Raw genomic sequence first — 5822 nt, 5'->3', positions numbered from 1 at the left:
GGGGGGGGGGAAGACAGATTTCTGTAGCAAAGGCTTAGTTCATTTCTAACCAGTAGGAAAGAAATTGGGGTGAGAACAGTATTTCCCAGTGGACAGGGCTCAGGAATTCATAACAAAACTCCTCTTTTCTTCTGACATGGACGGCTTGGATGGTCCAGGAGCTAATATGGATCCTGACTGGGAGCTGCAAGGTCAAAAGACAGCTCTGGGTGTCCGGGGATTCTGAAGCTCCTAACCTCCCTGCCACTGTAGTGCTCAGTTTTTGGGCAAGTCATTTCTCTCTGTGCTTCGCGAAACAGTGATCACAAACCTTTTCTGCAACCAAAAGATAAGGGATGGTTGAGCAGAGTTAAATAGGAATCCAGTGGACTGATCACTGTTCAGCGAAGGGTCACCTTCCTGCCACCGGTCTGGCGGTCAGCAGTAACCCTGAATTGCTAAAAGTACCTGCACTGAGCAACCTTCTGTCTGTCCAATTTGGAAATGTGCCTGGGGACTTAGCACCTAAGTAAGCAGGGAGAGAATGAGGAATTCAGGACTGGGTCCTTAAAAATCCTTGGAGCAAATGTCTTAGGAGCCCAGCCTGGCAGACGGAAAAGAGGAGTGTGCAGCCCACCTCAGTGGACATCAGAGCAAACGCTCCTCCAAGGATTCGAGCCACAGTGTGCAATGCAGAACAGTGTCCAGCCTGGAGAATGTGGTGCGGTGAGAGGGGTTGCGCACAGATTGCTGGCCAGAAGTAGCTTGGGTGATTATTTTTCAGGTCCTAGGTCTTTGTTTGTAGAGTCCCATCCCTGGATACTACAAAGCTCTCCCAGCAGCCAGGCTGCCCAGAGCGCAGTGTCTGGGGATGTGTCATCTCCTGGAGCTCAGTATTAAAGACCAGGCAGTTCGAGACTCCACATTTTGGTGGGGGGCAGAAGCTGGGCCTCCTTTTAAGATGCCAGTATGTGACCCTAATAAGCTGTGATGTCCTTTCCTCGAAAGACTGAAGAGAGATGGGTGTTCAGGACCGGCTTCCCAACTCCATCCAGCGCCTTGGAAGGCGCACACAAACCGACACTAATACCCCCATATCCCCCCCTTCCCCCCCCAGTGCATCCCTTGAAATCCGCTGCTGTCACTCCTTTCTGAGCCCGCTGCTTTAATGGGACACATGGGAAGTGTTTTCCTCCCCTTTTGTTTTTATTGTATAGGATTTCCACCAAATGCAGGGTAATTTTGCTTCCTTAGGGGGGAACCGGTATGGGCAGCGCTGTACTGCCCCAAGAAAGTGTTACACTTGTGTTTACCTCCGTAGGAGGAGGTGAAGGTGAGTCTTCCAAAGTCCCCCTTGGAGCTGCCGGGAGGTGTTGAGATAGCATGTTTCCACTGCATTTCTCACTAAGCTGTGATTGCAGGTGCGCTTGCTGTGATATTCAACAAAGAGGTCCTTTCTTTTCAGAGGTATTAGCTTTTAATGTGAAAATGGAAGAAACCTCAGAGGGGCAAAGAGAATTGCTCTTTTTGTTCACCAAGCGGTGCTATCGTGATGAGAAGTTTGTGCCATGCACGTGTAGCAAAAGGCAATACTGGCCAGACCAGTGTTATGGTTGGTGCAGGAAAACTTTGAACCCCAGCAAGAGGCTTCTTCTGTGTCCAGACATGGGGGTTTCTGCTAGTCCTGGGTTCCAGGTATGAGGTTGGTTGGGGTTTCCTTCTCGTGCAACAGCAACAGCTTTACCCATACCCACCGAAGAGCTGTCCCCGCTGTCACGCAGGCCTGATCCTGAAGTCACATAGTTCACTTGTGGTGGGTGGGTCTTACTGGGTTTGGCTTTAGTGAAGCTGGAGAACTAGATTTGGGAGAAAGTCCTCCCTGAGCAAACACACGTGTATTTTATGTCCCCTCAACAGGGACCATAACCAGACACAGTCACTTCGATGTGAGTGGGATCAGAGGGGACAGGTCCATGGCCATAAACTTCACTGTGGTGTTTGTGTCAACATCTGGTACAGCTTTTCTTTCCAAACCAGCTGTGGGATTCCCTCTAGTCTCTTTGCAGGAAGAAGTAGTAACTTGCTGGGATTTTATTTAAAAAAAAAAAAAAGTCTTTTCAGTCTGACCCCTTTGGAAATGGTGTAAAGTTGTGAATTCACATGATGGAAGTCCTGCAGACCAAAACCTGCTGTGGACAGGTGATGCGGTGCCCAACCAAAGTGGATACTTAACAGCTCTCTGAAGTCCTTATGTGAACGGTTTAAGTGATCCACACAAAAATACTATTCTCCTTTCACCCGTTTCCTCTCAACCTCCGCCTCCCCTCTAGGGAGAGAAGGACTCTTACTGTAAAAATGTGGACTTTCAAACCTGTTGACTAAAAACAGTAATTAATATTAATTTATATTTGTGAAAAAATGCCACTGTCCTAGTGATTTCTGATGTAAATATGTTGTTTATATAGTATGTATTAAATTTTCCTACATTGTAAAACTGCTGTACTTTTGATTCTTGTATATTAAAAAGTGTTACTGAGATTTTTCAGAACCGCGCCAGCGTGGTGTGTCTGGGAGGGTCCCGCAGCCCCTCGGTACGGCGGCAGGTCTGGTGGAAGCACAGGCGAGCGCCTAAACCCGGGGCTGTTAGGGGATCGCGGGGCCCTCTCCTGCCAGCCGCGGGCACGCCGGCATGGGTGTTTTCATTGTGCAGGAATAAGCATGTTCTTCTCGGCTGTTTTACATAGTTATGCAGTCTGCGGTGATAGAGACTTGGAAACCTCTTTGGATGGGAATTTCCACACGATCAGGAGAAGCCATGCATTTCCTCACCCATTTCCACCAGGATTTCTCTGGGATGGTAGTGATATTTATGTGTTTATCCAGCCTCTGTCTTCTCTGGATCTCTGTGGATGTGTAAACTTCTTTCTGACCCTTTCTTGGGACAATTTCCCTTTCTCTAGGAGAGGAACTCTGCATTGGTGGAGTCCTCTGCCCCGTCCCTGGCCCCTCATGGGCAGGGTGTGCGCCTCTCCCCAGGTGGGATGCGATGGCATCCTGCGGGCTGCGTTGGTTTGGTCTTTACCCTCCACCCGTTCACACTGAGGCCCACACAGCGAGACACGGTGCAGGGATTGAAGTAATTTCTCCCAGGTTATAAGAGCTCGTTGTAAAAAGGGCTTTTCACACCTGTAGCCACTGGGTCCAGCCCTTCCCAGCCTCTCTGCTGCTGAGCCAAGTTTCAGCCAAGAGTGAAATATCACAGCTGAGTTATGTGCCCCTGAAAAATGGATTTCCTAATGGAAAGTGTGACTGACTGTTAGCTGCAGAGCTGTGGCAGGGAGAGAGGACTCGGCTGCAGGGAGGTGCAGGGACTATGGGGAGCTAGTCTGGGTGTCCCTGCCCAGAGCACAGAAGTATGTATCTATCCAAGGTGATCTTTTTAACTCAGCAGTGACTCATCTTTTATCCAGGGGTACCCCCAGGAAAGCAGGAGAAGTGGGGGCCTGAAGAACCAGAGCAGTGGGGAGGCAAGTATGTGGGTGCCCTGAAGCTGGGGCACAAGGGCCTTGCCTCCTTGGCACAGCTCAGCCCAGCATCCCCCTGCCAACCCCTATCCACAGCACCACGCTGCGAACAGCTCATGAGGAAGTGACCCCTTGGCGTGATGCAACCTCCCGCATCTCTGCAGGTCCAGTTGGTCCCACGGGAGTGTCTCCTCCCCAAGGACATGGTCCTTGCAGCGCTGTGGCCATCCCAGGGGGCTGGGGCAGGCCTGGGCTGTGTCCACAGTGCGCAGGCTGGGGCCGCGGTCACTGCTGCTGGCTTATCTTGGTGAGGGGACCCATTGCCTAAGGTGGTCAGCAAAGCTGTTGTGCAGCCACAGGGAGCAGGACCCCCAGGCCTGCCCCACGCTCACCCCAGTGAGGGGACGGAGAGGCCGAGAAGCCCCTGCTTTTTGCTTTACGCCGTGCCAGAGTGGACCCTCTAGAGGGCAGCCGGTTTCCAGCAAAAAGACATTTTTTGGTGAACAATATTCTGCAGTTGTGGTTGTTCCCAGACAGCCGGGTGTGAGGAGCAGCTGGGTGGCTGTGTTGTCCCCGCTCCCCGAGCGGTGGGATGCAAAGCTCAGAGTAGCCAAGGCTCTGGCCTAAGGCCAGGGGATGGGCACAGCCAAAACAGGGCTCAAAACCATCCCTGAGGCATGAGGCTGCGGCACTTAAGCCGCCATCTACCACAGGACAATGTGCTTCAGACAGAGGGCTAGGATAGGAGAGGACCTTGGAGTCCCCAGGGGCTGCCCACAGAGGCTGGGTCTGCACCCTCACTGGCTGTGGAGCGTGACCTGGAGAGCAATTTGAACCTCTCAGAGATGCCATAGGGTCATTGCTGCCACCACTGCCCCATGCCCCGGTGTCCCCGCACAGCCTGTGCCTTCCCCACTCGTCTCCTGAGGAAGCTTCGGTGGAACCACATGTGATGAACAAGGACGGGTCATCCTGGTCACTCCGTGGCCACCATCCCCTTGCCCCCAGCACTTTGTCCCACCAGGAGATGCAGATGTGCTCTTGCTGCCCGAGGCTGGTGAGCCGGGGACCACTGGTGATGTCTTGGCAGCGCAGTGAGCGAGGGAGATCCCCAGCCTGCCGTGTTTCGTGCAGTTTTCAGTTTGGGGTCCCTCACTACAAGAAGGACACTGAGTTGCTGGAGTGTGTCCAGAGAAGGGCAACGAAGCTGGTGAAGGGTCTGGAGAGCAGGTCTCATGAAGAGCGGCTGAGGGAGCTGGGGGGGTTTAGCCTGGAGGAGGCTGAGGGGAGACCGTATTGCCCTCTGCAACTGCCTGAAAGGAGGTGCTAGCGAGGTGGGTGTTGGTCTCTTCTCCCAAGTAACTAGTGATAGAACGAGAGGAAATGGCTTCAAGCTGCATCAGGGGAGGTTTAGATTGGATATTAGGGAAAATTTCTTTACTGAAAGAGTGGTCAGGCACTGGCACAGGCTGCCCAGAGAGGTGGGGGAGTCACTGTCCCTGGAGGTGTTCAAAAAACACGTAGATGTGGCACTTTTGGGCATGGTTTAGGAGGCCATGGTGCTGTTGGTTTGACAGTTGGACTTCATGAACCTAGAGGTCTTTTCCAACCTTAATGAATCTCTGCGTCTATGACTTTGCAGATTTGGCTAAAGCTGAGCTCTTGTGAGCTGGTGCACGTGGTGACAGAGGAGTGGGTTTGGCTCTTTCCAAAACCTGCTGGTTCTTCAGGGCTCTGAAGGAGGGGGAGGTCAGGTCTCAGATTTCTGGTGCTGGGTGTCTTTGCACAGATTTGTCCAATAACATGTTTTCAGTTGGTGCTGGTGTCCCACCCTGCCTCAGCATCTCCCTGGGCCCAGCTGCAGGGGCAAGGAGTCCTTCAAGCTTTTCGAAAAAGGGACAACAAAGGAAAAAAATTGCAGTTTTGGTTTCTCTCGTTAGAGGGCAGTAACAGACCCGACTGGGGCCACGAGCAATGCCCAAGAAAGGGGAAATCATCGGGGCATATATCCCAGGTGCTGGGGTGAGCAGGGGCAGGGCAACAGTACCTGCTTGGACTCTCATTGCTGCGTATCTCCTCTCCCAGCAAGGCTCTGCTCCAATAGTTTATTATTTATAATTTCTCCCCCCTCCCACCCCCCTTTTAGTTTTCTTGTTTGGCTGCAGATAAATAAAACCCCAGAGTGAAATTCCAGGAGAATTTAGGACAGCTCTCAAAGGGTCCTTTGCTACAGACGGAAGAAAGCTGCTTTAGTGAATACAGAAACGGGGCAGCATTTGCATCTGGAGTGGTGAACAGCACCATCCAACACGTCCAAAC

The sequence above is a fragment of the Phalacrocorax carbo genome, chromosome 7 (assembly GCF_963921805.1).
Source record: "Phalacrocorax carbo chromosome 7, bPhaCar2.1, whole genome shotgun sequence".
Taxonomy (NCBI): Eukaryota; Metazoa; Chordata; class Aves; order Suliformes; family Phalacrocoracidae; genus Phalacrocorax; species Phalacrocorax carbo.
The sequence above is the reverse complement of the archived record's forward strand: the minus strand, read 5'-3'. Positions refer to the sequence as shown.